At 41.1% G+C, this 19,682-nt stretch overlaps 1 protein-coding gene across 7 annotated transcripts in view; it reads left to right on the top strand.

Annotated features, from left to right (window-relative positions):
* SMAP2 (small ArfGAP2) overlaps positions 1-19,682 on the top strand; it is a 75,177-nt gene that overhangs the window by 29,468 nt on the left and 26,027 nt on the right. Inside the window, exon 1 of one of the 7 annotated variants that reach the window (XM_023221252.2) lies at positions 18,356-18,446. The exons of 5 other annotated variants lie outside the window; for them this stretch is intronic. The gene's annotated coding sequence lies outside the window, so the exon portion shown is untranslated. Of the gene's footprint in view, positions 1-18,355; positions 18,447-19,682 lie in introns of those variants that run through there. One more of the 7 variants, XM_026455716.1, reaches the window with a different exon arrangement.

Below are 19,682 nucleotides of genomic sequence, written 5' to 3'. Positions count from 1 at the left end.
CTTATTTAGAAACATTTATTAGTTGACTTTTAAGGTATGTGATTTAAACTTCAGAATAGAGGCTGGGTGTGGTGGCTCAAACCTGTAATCCCAGCACTTTGAGAGGCCGAGAAAGGAGGATCAGTTGAGTCCAGGAGTTCAAGACCAGTCTGGGCAACATAGTGTGACCTTGTCGCTACAAATAATTTAGAAGTTAGTTGAGTATGGTGGTGTGCATCTGTGGTCCCGGCTACTCAGGAGGCTGAGGCAGGAGGATCACCTGGGCACCTGGGCACCTGAGCCCAGGAGGTCGAAGCTGCAGTGAGTCATGGTTGAGTGCCACTGCGCTCCAGCCTGGGAAAGAGAGCAAGACCCCGTCTCAAAAACAAAACAAAACAAATAAACATCAGAATAGAGAACAAGCATGTGTTCTTTTTACTTTGTACAAGTTTTGTTGATCCTGGGGTTTTTAACTCGCTTGGGCACGAGTCTCACCAGTTTCTGGGGCCACGAAGCCATTCCAGTATTTCAGTGTGGGAAAGGAAACTTCTTTGGTGCTGCCTTTTAAAGAAATGGTATGATTTGCTCTAGGCTCAAGATGTGATTTCTTCATTACCCAAAGCCCTGGGGTTAATGTGACTTTTAGGGTGAACTTTTGGATTGACTTAGGTAGTGATAGAACAGAGGACAAAACTACTGAAAATTCCAGATATGTGAATGGTAACTCTGGCTGACTTATTGAGGCTGGCTTCCATTTTTGGATATGGGTCATACTTCCTTTGTACTTAGGGTCATACTGGTCCAAGATTTAACCTCTAGCTCTGCAGTTCCAGATTTTATCGGTGTGTCAGGAATAACTGCTAAGCCACCCCTTCAGAGACTATGTTTTAAACTGGACACTATCTTATTTACTATGAAAGGATCTACAGTTATCCTTTGGTATCCATGGGGAATTGGTTCCAGGAACCTTCTGGGGTACTAAAATCCACAGATGCTCAAGTCCCTGATATAAATGGCGTAGTGCTTGCATATAACTTTTACACATCCTCCATTATACTTTAAATCATCTCTAGATTACTTATAATACCTAATACAATGTTAATGCTATGCCAGTAGTTGTTACTCTGTATCATTTAGGGAATAATGACAAGGAAAAAAGTCTGCACGTGTTCTGTACAGATGCAACCATCCATTTTTTACTGAATATTTTCTTTTTTTTTTTTTGAGACAGGGTCTTGCTCTGCCGCCCAGGCTGGAGTGCAGTGGTGCAATTATAGCTCACTGTAGCCCCAGACTCAATCTGTCCTCCCGCTTAGCCTTCCAAAGTGCTGGGACTACAGGCATGTGCCACAGGACCCAGCCATGTTTTCGAATATTTTCAATCTGCAGTTGGTTGAATCCACAGATGCAGAATCCATTTCTAACAGAGGGCTGACTATACCTTTCTGATGACCTAAATATTTGTGTCCACTATTGGGACACTCCTTTCTTAGTGTCAAGGTTTGTGAGAAATTAAGAGCTGTTTGATGGGCAAAGATGTATTTATTCATTTACTGGATTATCTACAATTGAGACAGGGTCTCACTATGTTTCTCAGGCTGGTTCTAACTCCTGGGCTCAAGGAGTCCTCCCGTCTCAGCCTCCCAAAGTGTTGGGATTACAGGTGTGACACATCATACCCGGCAGAGCAAAGAGTTAAAAGTACAAGACATTTGATCATCTTGAGGAATATTTACCTCAGACTGAAACACCATATGAAATTCTAGAGTCTGACAGTGTAATAATTTTTTGCTTTTCCCTTCTTCTGCTACATCCTATCTCTGAAATGTTTCACCCCACCCAACACTGCCTGCGTTCCAACTCCTATTGTATATTTTTAAATTTACATTTAAATTTACTTTTTGAAAAAGGTAGCACTTTCATGTAGTTCAAAATTCAAAAGGTCCAAAGGGAAATATGTACAGTAGAAAATCATTCTCCTGTCCCTCATCTCTGAGCCACCATTTTCCCTCCCTGGAAGTAACCATTGTTGGCAATTTCTTTTCTTTGCTTTTTTTTTTTTTTTTTTGTGAGACAGAGTTTTGCTTTTGTTGCTCAGGCTGAAGTGCAATGGCGAGATCTTGGCTCACTGTAACCTCTCCCTCCCGGGTTCAAGTGATTCTCCTGCCTCAGCCTCCCAAGTAGCTGGGCACCCTCTATTTTTAGTAGAGATGGGGTTTCACCATGTTGGTCAGGCTGGCCTCGAACTCCTGACCTTGGGTGATCGACTCGCCTCGGCCTCCCAAAGTGCTGGGATTACAGGTTTGAACCACCATACCTAGCCCATTGTTGGCAATTTCTTACGTGACTTTTAGGAGATAATATATGCGTAGATAAACAACAACATTTAAATATATTTCTTTGCAGTGCTTTTATGCAAACGGTAGCATATTGCCCACAGCTCTTGACATCTGCATTTTTCAATCAACAGAACATGGAGAGCATTCACTTTCCATGCACATTGAGGAGTGCTTTGTTCTTTGAAGGTGTTTTCTAAGGCTATGACCAAGTTATCTTGATTAAGTTGAAAGATATTCTTAAATCATTTGGAAGACACTGCTCTCTCTCTCTCTTTTTTTTGAGATGGAGTCTTGCTAAGTGCAATGGCGCTATCTTGGCTCAGTGCAAACTCCACCTCCTGGGGTCAAGTTCTTCTGCCTCAGCCTCCTGAGTAGTGGGGATTACAGGCACCTGACTAACTTTTATATTTTTAGCAGAGACAAGGTTTCACCATGTTGTCAAGGCTGGTCTCGAACTCCTGAGCTCAAGTGATCTGCCCACCTTGGCCTCCCAAAATGCTGGGATTACAGGCACCAGCCACCACGCCCAGTGGACTCTGCTCTCTTTGAAGGCATCTTAGAAAGTGTCCTAGGCCCATAGACACATCTAAGCCTACCGTTACGATGGCAGAGAGGCAGAATAATGGAAGAGTCTGTAGACTTGGTGTTGGAACAGCTAGTTAAACTCCTTTACTTTGCTTATTGCAGCTTGGTGACCTGATTCCACATACACCTAACTTTCTCAGTTTAATTTTCCTAGTTTGAAAAACGAAAGTGCTTTGTAAGCTAATGTGTTACACAAATGTCTGCATTATTTATTTTCACCATTGCTGATCATAAATTTTTTTATCTTGATTTTATTAGTTTTACTTTTGACTTTATTCCCTTAAGATAGTCTGGTTACTGGAAGCCACAGTTAGAATGACTCACCCAGTAATTCCCTAGTCTTTAAGCCAAAACCATTTTCTATATATGGAGTTCTGGCATTTTTGCAAATGTGCTTTATGGTACCCTTGAGGATGGTCTCTGGATGTTTCCTGATTTCAAACTCGTATGAAAGATTAGACCAGGGAATTTCTTTGTGTAGAAATTTTCTCATAGTTGTCTTAAATTTCAACTCATGTACATTGATCTTTAACTTTGCTTTACATTTGTTTTCTGTTGATAGCCGAGTCATTGCTTGTTAAATATTCCTTAGAAATGAACTTTCCTATCAATTTTAAATTATTTTAGCTGTATCTGTGGCACTTTTTTTTTCTTTTGAGATGGAGTCTCGCTCTGTTGCCCAGACTGGAGTTCAGTGGCGCAGTCTTGGCTCACTGCAGCCTCTGCTTTCCGGGTTCAAGGGATTCTCCTGCCTCAGCCTCCCGAGTAGCTGGGATTACAGGCTCCTTCCACCACACCCAGCTAATATTTTGTATTTTTAGTAGAGACAGAGTTTCATCATATTGGCCAGACTGGTCTCGAATCCCTGACCTCAGGTGATCCGCCCACCTTAGCCTCTCAAAGTGCTGGGATTACAGGTGTGAGCCACCACGTCCAGTCTGTGGCACCTTTTAAAAAGTAAAAATTCCAATGGAGGTAAACAACAGAAGGAGTTCTGCTTCCATTTCTAGTTGTTAAATGCCTTTCTCTAGCCAAGATCACATACATTTCTGGGTTTTTACAGCTAGTGCACTGTAACTCTGACAGTCATGGTTAGATTGATACAGTTTTACTGAAAGTGATTTATCAAAATCCCCATTAGATTGTCTTTTAATGTCAACATATTAAACCTGTTCCCTGAGAGATACTTTCCTATTTGTTCTACTTGCCCTTTAAATATCATTTGGTGCCAGTGAGATGAAGAATAGAAAATGTAATATCTTTTAGGGGAACTTCGCAAGACTGAGATCCCCTACTACATATAGTCATTCAGAAAATATTTCTTAAGCACTTACTACCTACTTTTTCTCAGACATTGTACCAGGATATATAGATTAAAAGAAAGGGTTTTTGGTCTCAAGGATTTTACGGTCTAATGGGGAAGCAGATGTGTACAAATATAAATGATGCAATATAGAAATTATTGTGGCATGGTATACAGGGAGAAATGAAAGCACTGAAGAAGGCAAAGAAGTCTTCCTCAGGAAGTCATGGCTTCAAAGAGAAAAGTAGGCTGTGTCTTAAAGGATAAGCATGATTTGCCAAGTGAATTTAGGGAACTTTGCATTCTAGGAAGAGGGAACAGTATGTGCAAAGCCTCCGAGGTGCACTGTTTTGTGTGTGTGTGTGTGGGGGGGGAATTCTTTAGTATATTTTGACTGCATTTTGAGGAGTGATGAGGAGTAGAGTTTGATAGGTAGTTAGGATCCTGTAAGGTTAAAACCTGATCTCTGTGGTTGACTTGCTCTGTGACATTGAGATTTTGAATATGAACTATGCTTTAGACTTCCTGTTGTGTAAGAAGCCCATAGTATTGTAGGTCTACCTGCTATTCACATGGGGTTATAAATATTGCAGGCATGAAACGCTGCCTAATCGCTGAATAATAAGAAAGGTCTGAGCACGGTGCCCATAAATTCTCCATTGAAATGTACCTTTGTGGGTACATTAAATTATTTTAGCATAAGTCTTGTGAAGTGCCAGAAGTAGATATTATGTCATTTCTGGAGCTCATGATGTTGATTTTTGAGGCTGAACATGCTCTTAGGCTCAAGCAGGTCGTATTTGGAATACCTGATGTGTGCTCCTGGGTGCTCAGTGCTTAGGATGCATAAACAGGTAGCAGCAGTCTCATCTCTCAGTATATATACTTTTCAGCAAATCTTTTTTTTTTCTAGATAAATTAGAAAACTACCTTCTTTCTGCATTTTTCATCTGATGTCATTATGGTATGTAGGTGGCAGCTTTCTTGGGCACAGTTGTCTATATAACTGTTCACCACATGAGTCATTGTCTGTTTCTGTTCTTCTGCCTGAAAATTCCATCTTGGAAATTGTGTCATGCAATCGGTGACTGCAACATTCTACTTGTTATGTACATTGCCACTGGCTTTATATGTTATGTTGATGGACTCTACCTGCGCTACAGAGAAGGGATAAAGTGACTTATTAAATTGAGTCAGACTCAGTGCCTCCAAATGGTATTTCCTGTAAAAATGATGCCAAGCAAGAATCTGCATAAAACATACATATGCTTTACACTGTACGCACACAGTGCCTATCTTTTGTTATTGTGTCTGTTTAAATCCTTATCACAGTTGTACTCCTGTTTGATCAAGTGGCCAGTTTAACTAGATACTAACTTTGAAGAAGTTCTGTATTGGCCCCTGGAATGTGACAGTTCCTACCACATTGAAAAGGTAAGAACCAAGTCTTTGTAGAGTAGCACACCTTAAAGTTAATCCACTTTTATCAAATTCCTCTATTGTTAAAGCAACAGTCTTGTATTGGCTAATTTTAAAAATCATAGTGTGCCACACTTTACCCGTCCCTAGAGTGTAAGCTAGGGGACAGGGGTCTATGCCTGTTTTGTTCGCTGTAGTATTCCCAGCACCTAGAACAGTGCTTGGCACAGACCAAGCTCTCAGTAAATATTTGTTTGAATGCACGAATTGATTTTGTCATCTGTAAATGTTTTGTTTCATATTAGAAGATACCTTTTCTAGGTTATCTGAATAATTGTTTTAATTCTTAGGAAAGCTATTAATTTTCTGAAAAATAAGTTTTAAAATATGTTTGGAAGGTCCTATGTCAGTCAAGGACCAGTCGGGAACAGAAGCCACTGTTGGTCTTACAAGCAGAGGGAATTTAAAATAGGGAATAGGTTACACGGCTGCTAGAAAAGCCAAGGAGCTAAACAGGCTGGTGAGGCACCCCATCGATTAGCAATGCCTGGGAACTACTGTGCCCACAAGGAAAATAGATGGTACACTGGTGTCACCAAGGGCTGGAAGCCCCTGTGGTCTGGTGTGAGCGGAAGCATGGAAAGAGGAGCTGTCTGGTGACAGCTGGAACTCGGCCGAGTGAGAGAGTGTGTTACCCTGGCTGCTCCCTGCTCCTGCCTCTTATCCTCGTCAGTGCCTCCCATTGATGGAACTTATCCCGAAATCATTTGGCAAAGGGAGCCTGGGAGATGTAGTTCCCTGTGATCCCAGCGCAAACAGGCAAAGACACAAAGGCACTGAATTCTCCAAGATGTAATTTCTTTCCCCTTATAGTATTTGAATTATTTTGGATAAGAGAACAGAAGGTTTTCCGGCAGATACAACATTGAATGCTTCTAAAGGATCTTGACTGTTGGTGAAACAATTATTAGTCCTAGGAAGTAATGTAACAACTCATAGTTTATATACTTAGGGGGTATGACTAGGCAAATTGGCTCCTATATTGAAATGTATTTGACTGTTGGCTGCTGCCAGGAGCAACTTAGGTTACTCAGAAAATAAGTTCCCACCCTGTCAATTCTGAGAAGTCTTAGGTATGGTGTATCCACATTGAGTACATCTACAACTGGACAGCTTGAATTAATAACACAGAAGCCATACACAGAGAATGTTGAGGATTGCAGCCTTAAAACATGGTACAGCTCACTCTTTTTTTTTCTTTTTCTTTTTTTCTTTCGTTTTTTGGAGACAGAGTCTTGCTCTGTTGCCCAGGCTGGAGTGCTTTGATGCCGTCTCAGCTCACTGCCATCTCTGACTCCCGGGTTCAAGTGATTCTCATGCCTCAGCCTTCCAAGTAGCTGGGATTATAGGTGTGTGCCTCCATGCTCAGCTAATTATTTGTATTTTTGGAGTAGAGACAGGGTCTCACCACATTGGCCAGGCTGGTCTCAAACTCCTGGCCTCAAGTGATCCACCCTCTTTGGCCTCCCAAAGTGCTGGGATTGCAGACGTGAGCCACCAAGCCCGGGCCTCAGCTCAGTCTTTTCTTTATAGTTAAGGTGACTGCAGTGTGGCTGTTTTATCTTGTGCTGCATGTCAGTTTGACTAGTCTTACTGATTTGTTTGTTTTACCCCACAACTTCAGATAAGTTTGCACTGGGTGAGGCAGGCAAGATCACTGGGTCTGTTTTCTTCTACCCTGACCTGAAAAAATATTTTGTCTTGTAAGGAATGTTGCTGCTGCTCCATTTAAGGGCAGAGCTTTCCAAGTTGTGGCTACTTGTTTTCTTCTTGATTATAAAAGTGTCTAATGAGTTATATGAGACAAGTTCAGCCCTTTCTAGAAGTGCTTTTTTTGTCAATCAGGTCACCTGCATTTGGGCCTTTGCTATATTAATGGAATTGGTGGAACTAGGCCAGCAGAGTTTTCAGTGCAGTGTGAGTATGTTTGCTTTTAGGCTGTTACTTCCCACAGAGGCCACAGATAAAGGACTCTCATTGTTTGAGTGAAGTTACCAACTGTAACAATTGCATAGGTTTCCTTGTTTCTTTCTTTTCTCCAAAAAACTCATTTCCTCTTGGCAGGCGGTTACTATAATTCACAGGTGTAATGAAAATGTAATTTGGGATTTGAAACAGCATATCAGACTGCTTTCCAGAGTACCGGTTCTTTTCAACTGGTCCATTTCAACTTAAGAGATCCATCTATGCATTTTTGAAGCTTCATATTTAATAAATATAATATTTCACTGCTGTGTTTGACTATTCCATTTCCTACACTTTCTCCTTCCCTACCCCATTCTTCTGGATCCTGTGTTTCCCCACAGGCTTTGTGAATGCCGGTCCACTGATGGCTGAACTGCAGGTCTCTCCCCAGTGGACAGCCCCAGAGATGAGCCAGATCTGCCTCAGCTGTGGCCATCCGTCAGCGTAAGGTTGCTCTGGTGGTCGTCTTCAGTTTGTCCAGCTCTTCCCCTTATCCCCCATCCTCCCTCATGTGTGGCTGAAGCTTGCCCTGGAATCCCTTCTTTGTAGCATGTCACTGGGTAGTAGTAGAATTTTATTATTGTTGCTTCTTTTCATTTTCAATTAATGTTAAGTGATTCTCTGACAAATTTTGTTGACCATAGCCCTCTTTTCCCCTCAGGTTTACAGATTTCCTGTAGGAATTCTGGTTTGCTTTTAAATACATATAGAATACAGTTTATTTAAGTTCTGGATTTCATAAGCTCACTTGGAAACTACTTTTTTTAAAAAAACATTTCAGGTCAAAGCTTCCAAGAAGAAATTTCTTAATCTGAAACAATGAGAACTGGGTTCCTCAGGCCTCATGTCATTTCCCCTCACCCACAAACCAAATGTGTAATGCTCTCATTTTATGATGTGTTGAAACAGTGAAGCAAACAAATGCGAGAGGGGGAGAGACCTACTCTCAGCTGTAGCTGATAAGCGTGTCCTAGCATGGTGATTTGAGCAAATAGAGCACCTTTTCTTTTCCTTTTCTTCAAATAGCCATGCTGTCTTTTGCAGCAGTTGCTGGTGATGGAAGACCATAAATCCCCAGGCTCTGTCTACCACAGAGCTTACATCTTTAGATGTGGGTTTACATGTTAATCCTGCAGTGTTACTTCACCTCATTGGTCCAAAGTGCACACACAGTATATTTTGTCATTTAACTTCCTCTTTTCTGTCTAACTGGAAGTCCCCACATGTGTGGATTTAGAAAATGGTTCTATAGTGTTTCTAGTTTTGAGTTAAGGAAATTTTGTCTGAATATTATTTAGGTGGTTGTTTTTGTTCTATGCCTTCAAAAATAATTTCATACAGGATTTTCTGTGTGAACTGGTGATGTCATATGCTGTAGTGTAAAGCTTGTAGAGAAGGGGCATTGGTGTATTTTTGTTGTTGTTGACACTTTATCACTCCTTGTAACTGACACAAACCCTGAGAAGAGAAACAGGAAGGAAACTCCCTGTTCTTACCATGATGCTTTTGTTCAAAATAGCTGAAAACAGCAGAGCTGACGGAAACCAATTTGAGTGTGACAGCTGATTTGAGAAGGAATGAATTAAGAGATGCAGGCTCTTCTACTATGTTGAAATCATTTTTACTGAAAGATTAGCTGTTTGGAACAGGGATTGACTTTGTCTCTCTGAAAGTAGTCATGAAGAGTTTGGTTAGAGGAACTGTTACAGATGGAGGAGAACCTTGAGGAAAGGTCTTTCCTGTAGTGTGACTACAGTATTAACATTCCCAGATTATATGAAAGAGAAAGGAAGCTTCATTAAATGCAACATTGGAATCAGGAAGACTCCAGCTTGGCTCCTCTGAGCATTCTAACTTGTTCTGAGTCTCGTCTCAACAGAAGTAGCCTGACACAAGTGGCTCAGATCAAGGGTCCATATTATGGGCAGAGTAAAAATAGGTCGCAGTTTCATTAGACTTCTCATACATTTAAGGAAAGAAAGATTTGTTGCCATAGTTGTTTTCTGTCTTACGGGATTTTAGGAGCTGGGGAGATGGGAGGATCCCTGCGCTTATAATCAGTAAATGCTGTTTGTTTTTTTAAACAACAACAACAACTTTATCTTTTATGATTATGAAACCTATACCCCATGATAAAAATCAATGGAAAGTATGAAAAATATAATGATGCTGAAGATATTTTTCATAATTCTTTTTTTTTTTTTTTTTTGAGACAAGGTCTCTCGCTCCGTCACCCAAGCTGGAATACAGTGGCACAATCTCAGCTCACTGCAACCTCTGTCTACCAGGCTCAAGCAGTTCTTCTGTCTAAGCCTTCCAAGTAGCTGGGACTACAGGTGCACACCACCACGCCCAGCAAACTTTTGTATTTTTAGTACAGACAGGGTTTTGCCATGTTGCCCAGGCTAGTCTCGAACTCCTGAGCTCACATCATCTGCCTGCCTTGGCCTGCCAGAGTGCCGGGATTACAGGCGTCAACCATCACACCCAGCCTTATTTTTCATAATTTTTATCACCCATTTACTTGAGCTTATACCATAATGATTTTATATCATTCATTTTTGCTTAACATTTTTTATAAGCTTATTTCATGACGTTAAAAACATTTTTTGTATCCCATCATTAGAATATGTCATTATTATCTCTTGCCCAATTGTTAATATTTGAGTTTTCAACTTTTCAACAATACAGATAGGGAAGTATAAATTTTTGTGTTGTTGTTAGAGTGATGGGTTATTTATGTGTTCAGATTTGAGTAGTCAAGTGGGCCCTCTAATTGAAAAAGTTACCAGGGGGATTCTCTGGGTTGAGCCCACGTAGAGACAGCTTTGCTCTGGGCGTTATTCTGAACTGCTTCATTGCAGTAGATGTCTGCTAAGGCAAGGAATGGGGAACTTGAGAGAACCCTGGTTTCTCCATAAGGGACATAAGGAACATAACGGACATAAGGAACATAAAGAACAGCTTTATGGGTCATATCACAGCAAGATGGGCCAGCACTTTCACCTTGTATACCTGATGTGCGGAAATACCCTTGTGCCAATGACTAGCATCTTAGGTTGTTCATATAGTCCTCATTCACTTAAACTTAGTCCTCTAGGAAGATGGATTAGAGGTCCTACATTAGTAGAAAGGAGGTAACAGCTACTGCATTATAATTTTTTTTGAAGAAAGGCCGTAGACTGGAAATGAGGACAGGGACTGTGTTTTCACATCTATCTGCATACCTAATGCACAGTGTCTGGCACATAGTGTCTATGTCCCTGTTATGAGCAGCGTTATTCTATTAATATGTGTTCAGGTCATATACTTTGTTTTGTTTTTTGATAGTCACCCTCATACTATTAGCTCAGATAGCTGAAGATCTGTGACAGCCCAAGAAGCTGAGCAGGTGAATCTCATGGTTGCTTTGTGGTAATTGCTTCTTTGTGCCATTTCATTTCTGTGCTTCTGCCACCTGTGCTGCTTTGAAAGCTGGAGCTAGACATGAAGCGAATCCTCTGCCCTCTCAGTAGGAGGTTTTGGTGTGACACATCGTCTTGGGAAAAATGTAGCATGAAGTGTGAAACAGGAGGCTGAAATAGCAGCCCTTTAGCCCTTTTGTGGGATGGGAGTAAATATTTAGACATTGTTCTCAGGTGCTGTAGAATTTAATAGCCTTGCAGCAGTTTTAGAAACTCTCCTTGTGCCCAATGGAACAGGTTTGTTTAATTTAAAGAATCTTGGGCTTTTTTGAAATTGTGATACCGCTCCCCCCGCCTTTCCCCTGCCCTGCCCCGCCAGACCTTCCCTGGGTTCATCTGCCTAATGTTCCCTTTGCAGTATCTTTCTATTCACATGGCTGGTATCTTTGCCCCACCCCCTTGTGCCATATCTTTGACCTCTACCTCATTGTATTCTATTCTGAAACACCTAGGTTTTGAAACATCATGGTGAATGTTTTCCTTTTCAAAGGGCAAATCTCCATCTTTTGCTCTCCTCCCTTAAGCCAGGGCTGTTTTGATGACTGATATTCAGCACCCACTGGACTAACCAACCATTCGTACTTTGATCCCAGAATTCATTTTGATTCTGCTGTTTGTTTAGAACTGAAAGCTCTCTAGCTTGTTTGGATGTGGTTGTGATTCAGTGAAACTGGCACTGATTTTCCATCTGTTTGCCATTGGTTGGGACTTCCCCAGTGTGTTAGGAAAGCTGCTGTGCTGAGTTGCGAAGAGAAATTCGCATGTCCATGGTCTTGCACAAGGGCTCATTTGCTCACTTAGAAGGTTTTGTGTAGAGCCTCTGCCTGGGTGAAAGACGTGAGCTTCCCTGGAAACAATTGAAAAACATTTTCTGCCTGGCCACTCTGTCTTGAGCTCTAGTACGTTACACTATTTTTCCCTTCTGGGCTTCTTTTTGAGGAAGGGGAGTGTGGATGGGAAGAACTTCGTCTTCACAAACAGTCTCAGGTTCCCAGGAGCAGAGAGTGAATTGTATGTTGTAACTTAAAAAAAAAAAAAAGGAACACCTAAAGAACAAGATATCAATTTAGTGACCATTATTGAGCATCTACTATGTATAACACACATTTGGGTGTGTAAAGGTGATTCTAAGTTCAGTCCAGCGGATCCTTTCTTCTGTGAACTTGGGCAAATGACTTGACCTCTCTAGGCCTTAGCTTCTCCAACTGTGCTTAGACTAGATCATTCCTAAGGTTTGTTACAATTTTAGAATTTTATACTCTAAATGTGTATCTGTTTGTTACAGAACAAGAGAAGAGGCCTTTCCACAAAACTGACATATTCTTATGTCTCACTTCAAACTAAATGGCTTAAAAATGGTTCCTCTAGAGCACGATTTCTCAACCTCAGACTATTGACATTTTGGGTGATTCCTTGTTGTGGGCACTGTCCAGGGCATTTTAGAATGTTTAGAAGCCAGCATTCCTGTCCCCTGCCCACTAGATGCCAGTAGCACTTCCTCACCCCTCTGCCAGTTGTGACAACCAGAAGTGTCTCTAGACATCAGCATTGCCCCTTGAGGGGAAATTGTTTCTGTTGGGAGCCATTGGTCTAGAGGGACAAAGATGAGACTATTTGAATATGGGCTGTTTTTAATATCAGTTTTCATATTGTTCCACTATTGCTTATTCCCTGTTTAATCAGTAAGCATGTATCAAGTGTATACTATACACAGATGAATGCTGACACTTGATTATGAGCGACTTTAATGACCATGTCAAATTTATAAATGTTGAGTCCACCTGGCCAACTTTGAAATGATTGCCCAGCTGTTAGCTCTGCAGTCCCTATATGCCTACACCCCCCCCCCCAGCCTGCCGTTAGGCTTGGTCAGGGTAATAATTGAAATGTATGAAAGCATTTACTCGCAAAGGCTATCAGGTAGCAACTTAGGAAGGCCCTGGGATTGTGAGTTATGGATTGGGACTGGGTCTTGTGCATCCAGAACCTAGTATTATGATAGTTATCCCTTCAGCTTTTCTAGGGGAAAAAATCCCTTGTCAATGTGGTGGTGTGGGGAGTCTATCCTAGGGATGGAGGTTGAAGAGCAATCTCACTGGACAATGACCATATCACCCTTTTGAGTAGCTTCTTCTAAACACAGGCCCCTTCCCTCCCGCAGCGGGCAGGCTCACTTTGCAGCTTTAGTTTTTTGTTTTGTTTTTATTTTTAAATATATGAGTAGATACTGGTTGTTGCAAAGAGGAAGTTAACCTGAAGTAACCTAAAAATGTAAAGAACTAAATGTCCCCAGGAGATGAAGACAGTAACTTGAGAACCAAGTTTGCATATATTACCTGAAGTGAGGTCACTAGGAAATTGGTTTAATTATAATATCAAGTTTTAAAATATCAGGTCCACCTGGCTGACTTGGAAATGATTTGCCCAGCTGTTAGCTCAGCAGTCCCTCCCTGCACACCGACTCCACCCAGCCTGTTGTTAGCCATTGAAGTGGTGATTGAAATGCATTAGATTTCCCAACAAATCTAATCTTTGGACTTGCTACATTTGCTATAAAATATCAGTTTAGTTTTAATAACTTTGAATTTGCTCCCAGTAACCCCAGTTTTTCTCATCTGTTTTACATTCACATTCTTCACTCGGTCAGGTGCAGAATGGTGCTTCTCGCAGATTGGGGTGAGCATCTTTGCTGGGATGCTCTGGGATTCCAAAGCCATGATTCAGACACTTAAGCCTGTGTCAGTCCCTATCCTTAGGTCCTGGCAGGCTCCGTGTTCCATTCCAGCTGAGCCTTTGCTGGAGTAATTACCCACATGGAGTCTTCAAGCCAAACAATTGTTTGTACTGAGATAGTCTCACTGTTTGGCTCCTAATGAAATAATCTCTTTCCTGCCCTCAATGAAAGCAGCTATTTTTTGTGTCCTCCCTCCCCTATTCAGAGAAGCCATGTCTCATCCACCACTCTTCCAGCTTATTCATAAATGCTTTAAGCAGGGTCTTTGTGTAAAAGAAATTGGCTAGAGCTGAAATATCATAGGCTAACCAGGAGACAAGGAGCATTAAGGACACCCTTTCCCTTGACTTTCTATTTAGGGTATTTAAATTACCTTTGTGTGATTTTCTGTAATAAGCATCTAAAAACTTAAATCCACATAAGCAAAATACTCATACTAGGTTTTTAAAAAGTATACTAAATTAGGCCGGGCACCGTGGTTCAAGCCTGTAATCCCAGCACTTGGGGAGGCCGAGGTGAGTGCATCACTAGGTCAGGAGATCAAGACCATCCTGACTAACATGGGGAAACCCCGCCGTCTCTACTAAAAATACAAAAAATTAGCCAGGCGTGGTAGGCGTGTGCCTGTAGTCCCAGGTACTCGGGAGGCTGAGGCAGGAGAATGGCGTGAACCCTGGAGGCGGAGGTTGCAGTGAGCCAAGATTATGCCGCTGCACTCCAACCTGGGCGACAGAGCGTGAATCCGTCTTAAAAAAAAAAAAAAAAAAAGTATACTAAATTAGTATACTTTTATTTGTTGTTGTTACCTAAAGGAGCTCTCAAAAATAAAAGCTGGCCAGGCGTGGTAGCACATGCCTGTAGTCCCAGCTACTCAAGAAGCTGAGGTGGGAGGATTGCTTGAGCGCAGGAGTTTGAGGCTGCACTGCACTCTAGCTTGGGCAACAAAGCAAAACCCTATCTTAGAAGAACAAACAAAAAACCCAACAATAGAACAACCACAAATCAGTGAGTGCAGCAGGAGAGGCAGCAGAGTGCTGTGGGAGTTGGAATAGGAAGGAGAAAAAGCTTCATGGGGAAAGTGGGCAGAGCAAGATTTGCACAAAAAGATGTTTTGCAAATAGAGGAAATAGGCCTTGTAAAGCTATTTGTGAGAGATGTAAGTTGATCAACAAAGTGTAAGTAGTTCTTCTCCCCCCCTTTTTTTTGGGGGGGACAGAGTCTTGCTCTGTCACCCAGGCTGGAGTGCAGTGGCTCAATCTTAGCTCACTGCAACCTCCACATCCCAGGTTCAAGCAACTCCCCTGCCTCAGCCTCCCAAATAGCTAGAATTACAGGCGTGAGCCACAATGCCTGGCTCATTTTTGTATTTTTAGTAGAGATGGGGTTTTAGCATGTTGGCTAGGCTGGTTTTGAACCCCTGACCTCAGGTGATCCACCGGCCTTAGCATCCCAAAGTGCTGGCATTACAGGCATGACGTACCACGCCCGGCCTCTTCTAACCTTTTTAAGGAGTATTTGCCTGAATAGAATCAATGAGTTTCTTCAGATTGACTTCTGACAATAGTCTAAGTGGTCTCCATTTCTGATTCACCCTTTTTTCCAGTTCCAAATTGCCATTATCCATGTAATTGACTCTAAAGAGAGCAAGCAAATCTATCTTCTCCAGCAGTTTTGGTTGTAGATTTTTAGCTGGCTCTCTTTATCATTTGCAACTGAGTTCATTCATACGTTCCAGCATTCAATAATTTTTTCCTTCAGTTCTAGAACTCTTTGCTTCCATCCTGTACTTTCTTGGGAGCACAGTTGTAAGCTTTCTTAAGATAAGTGTTTCAATCACACCATCTACCATTTCCCTCATAAGTTGTTCTCTCTTATGGGGTGCGTTTAGGGTGTTTGGGGCACGAGTCACTAGGGATTGGAAGGATTTTGATGGATCTTCAAGTGACCGTGTCTTGAAGGTTAGCCATCATCAGTTCACTCCATGAAATGAAAGCTTAAGGGGGTCCACTTTTGCTCTTTTTTGAAAAAGTCTATTGTCCTCAAAGAAAGAGGTGAACCTGATCAGATTTTTAAGTTTTGTCTTATTCAGTGTTTGTAGTATCAAGGGACTGGCCTCTAATGGAAGCAACTAGGGGGCCTCATTGGCTTATGTAATCAGTCTCATCTCACTGACTTTACAGGGTTCTTCAATACTGTCAGAAAATCTCTTGGCTAGCTCTTTCTCCCTCCTTGAAATACGTTGGCTCTTTGCTATAAAAACAATCATAGTAGCACATACCAGAATCTCCTAGGGAAACCCCCAAAGACTTGGGCCTTGTCTCAGCTCTGAGACATAACTACCAAGATCTCTGCATAGCTTTCTCAGGACCAACTGGAAATAAATTTTTTTATGACGATATAATTGACAAATGAAAATTATGTATGTTTACAGTATACAATGTGGTGTTTTCACATATGGGTATGTTGATTTTTTTTGTGGCAGTCAGGAGGTCCTCTAGTTGGAACAGGGACTCACCATGCCCAAGAGTCCCTCTGTCTGTATCCCATCCCCAAATCAGAAAAAGGCCTGTGGGTCTCTGTGGATAGGATTCACTCTCTCAGATTTCTCTGTGAGTCAGGAACATGACCAGTGGCATCTCTACACACAGTTTTAAGAGGAAGTGATGTCATTGTTGGTATATAGAAGTGAGAAGAGGAGTAATGAGAATTAAAGAAAGACCCAGATCACGGGAGAATTTAAGCCATACTTTGAAGTTTGGAGTTCAGTTGATGGTGGGGGGGTCCAGTGACACAGCTTTGAATGAGGTGATGACATTATCAGAACATATGTTGGCAGAATGTCCTTTTCGGAGCCAACAAGGTCCAAACTAGGATCCCATTCTTTCCCTCCTGAAGTCACCTGGGGAATTGAGTTGATAATAATGATACGCGATGACTGATAGTTCTTTATTCCCAGAAACATCACCCAAGTAGAAACTAGTTACCTTCCACTGGTGGGAGAGACAACAAGGAAGAGTGACAGTAAATCCCTACCTGTTAATAATAAACCAATGGCCAGGCCCAGTGGCTCATTGCCTGTAATCCCAGTACTTTGGGAAGCCAAGGTGGGAAGATCTCTTGAGCCCAGGAGTTCAAAACCAGCCTGGGCAACATAGCAAGACCTCGCCTCTACAAAATAATAATAATAATAATAATAATAATAATAATAATAATAATAATAATAAACTAAGGCAGTAAGATTATGTGGAGCCAGATTTACTAAAAGTTAATTGCCTTCCCTTCAACCTTTTTGGAGTAGTTTAATGAATTTTTGAGATAAAGTTACTGTCTTTCAGAAGAGGTAGATTTGAGATAATCTGGTTAAGGTATATTGACTTGTCAGAGAGGTGTATTGACTTGTCTAAAGTCACACAGGAAATTAGTGCTGTAGTTTAGATAATCCGTATCTTTAGCTCTGTAGATAAGAAGGGCCACTTAAATAACATGAGAAAGATGAAGAATGCCTCCTTCCTTTCTCCTCAGTCTGCTTCCCTGTTGATTTCTTTGTGTTACAGGCTTTAATGTTTTTTGAGAAAAGCCATTTTAAGTTAACTACTGAATTAGCTTTAGATATAGATTGACTAATCATTTCATTAGTGAGTACTTAGCAGTGTTCTACTTCCCTTAACCTCCTTTTTCTGGTTACCTGTTAGGAAGATAATGTTGCTTTGCTTCATCTCCGTTGATAATCACAGCAGTCTGTCTAATTGCTACGTCTGTTCTATCATTGAACTCCTGGATCAAGCTAGTTCAGCGGGCTTGTATTTTGGTTGAGTATATAAGTGGCTGCTTTCTTCTGCCAGAATCTCCAAACCTCCATCTTTATCTTGCATACTTTGATATATAAGTATGGGGGGAGTAAAAAGCAGCACCAGGATATCAAAATGGTAGGAAGACAGATTAATCGGACTCAGTATAAGGAAGGCTTCTCTACTAGTCGATGCTGTCTAATGGACAAACCGACTATCTTTTGAAATGGTACATAACTGACTTAGCATTGGACAAGCCAGGTGGTCACCCTTAGAAGGAGGGTGCATTCAGTGGGAGGTTGGACCCAAGAGGACTTCTAAAGTTCTTTCCACCTCTGATGTTCTCGTTTTAAATTTCTTGGTGTAGGATTTACCTTTATTCTCTAATCAGTCTCAGACGTGTTTTAATTTTGTCTCAGACATTTTTAACTTAACTTAGGCTCTTTTTTCAACTGTACAAATGTGGACAGTGTTTCTTTTTGACAAACGGAAACAGCATTCTTGCAAGATGGCCCAGATGGAAAGGGACTTCTCTTGCAAGTGTTCTGAAAGCAGAGGTTGATTGCATAAGCCTTTATTTTGGTCTCATGGTTCCTTAAAATGTTTGTACTTACAGAAGTTCAAAGTTACTGTTTATTGTTATTTTGGAATAAGGAACTTGATGAACTCTGTTTTGTGTAGATGAAAACATAGAGGTAAACATACCTCTCAGCAGCCCTACATAATTTTTCCAAGATCCCACTGGTGTTCCTGTGTATTCTTCCTTTTCAGTGAATCAGAGAATGGAAGGATATAATGAGTGGAACTGAGGTAACTGGCACTAGATTTGTTCTTAAAACAAATAGTGCTGCTTTTTTACTTTGACTTCCAAATTTTAGGTCAGAGTTAATGACAAGCTACGTCATGTAGAATTAATCTCTTATAAAATCCAAGTTTGTTGATTTAGGTTCTTCCTCATGTGTATGTTGCATTTAACCAGTTTTCAGTGCCTATTGTAGGCTCCAGGAACTGAATTTGATTTGTGTTTTAGGTTCCTCAAGACCTAACATCTTCATAAATTGTTTATTTCATTTTCAGAACCATTGAATGGTAAGCAGGAAGGGACCTAAAAATTACTGCAAGCCATCTACTGTAGTAGTAGGACTGTAGTAGTAGAAAGAACTGTAGGGCTCATTGTTCACCCAATGCACCACATGGGGATCATTTCTCTACCATCCCTGAGAACTGATTACCAAGCCTCTGTTTGAACACTGCACTAACTGGGATTTTACAATTTCTGGATATGCTGCATTTGTTTTTACACAACCTTAATTGTTAGAAAATTTTTCCCCAGAGTGTGCTAAAATCAACTTCTACTCCTTAGTGCCAGTTCTGCTTTTGAAGCCTCTCCAAAGTAGCCTAATCCGTTTTCTGTGTTATAGCCTATCCTTTAAGGCATGTGAAAACTTCTTCTCCTTTCATTTTGCAAAACAGGAAGAATATATACATTTATGTTGCTTGTTGGTTAACTCATTCAACACACATTTATTGTGTACTGTCTTCTTTTTGCTAGCATTGTGTCAAGTGTTTGGGATAAACGATGAAGGAACATGGTCATTGTCTTCCAGAGCTCATAGTCTGTTGAGGACAAGAGAGACCTGTAAGCAACTCGAACGAGATATTAAGTATTAGAAGAACAAAGCTATTATCTGGGCTATTAGCGATAGAGGGAGTTAAGGTTTATTCCACTGGAGGGTGTCACAGATGAACTGGATTTTTAACTTTGTCAAGCAGGGAATGAGGGAGAAAGCCATTCCAGGTAGAAAGAATGGTGTAGTCAAAGAGATTTGAGTGTGTCGCATATTTCAGAATTATGACTTCCTCAGCACGTGTAAAGCACAAGGCTCTCAACAGACTTTATATATCATGTTAAGGAGTTTCAACTTATCCTACAGCCAGTAAGGAGCCCTGGATGCTCGCGTTGTTTTATTTTTATGATGTCTGTACTGGTTTTTCCCACTGCAAAATTAATAGAAAGCTCATTGCAAACAATTCAGAGAGTATATA

The sequence above is a fragment of the Piliocolobus tephrosceles genome, chromosome 1 (genome assembly GCF_002776525.5).
Source record: "Piliocolobus tephrosceles isolate RC106 chromosome 1, ASM277652v3, whole genome shotgun sequence".
Taxonomy (NCBI): Eukaryota; Metazoa; Chordata; class Mammalia; order Primates; family Cercopithecidae; genus Piliocolobus; species Piliocolobus tephrosceles.
The sequence above is the reverse complement of the archived record's forward strand: the minus strand, read 5'-3'. Positions and strand labels throughout refer to the sequence as shown.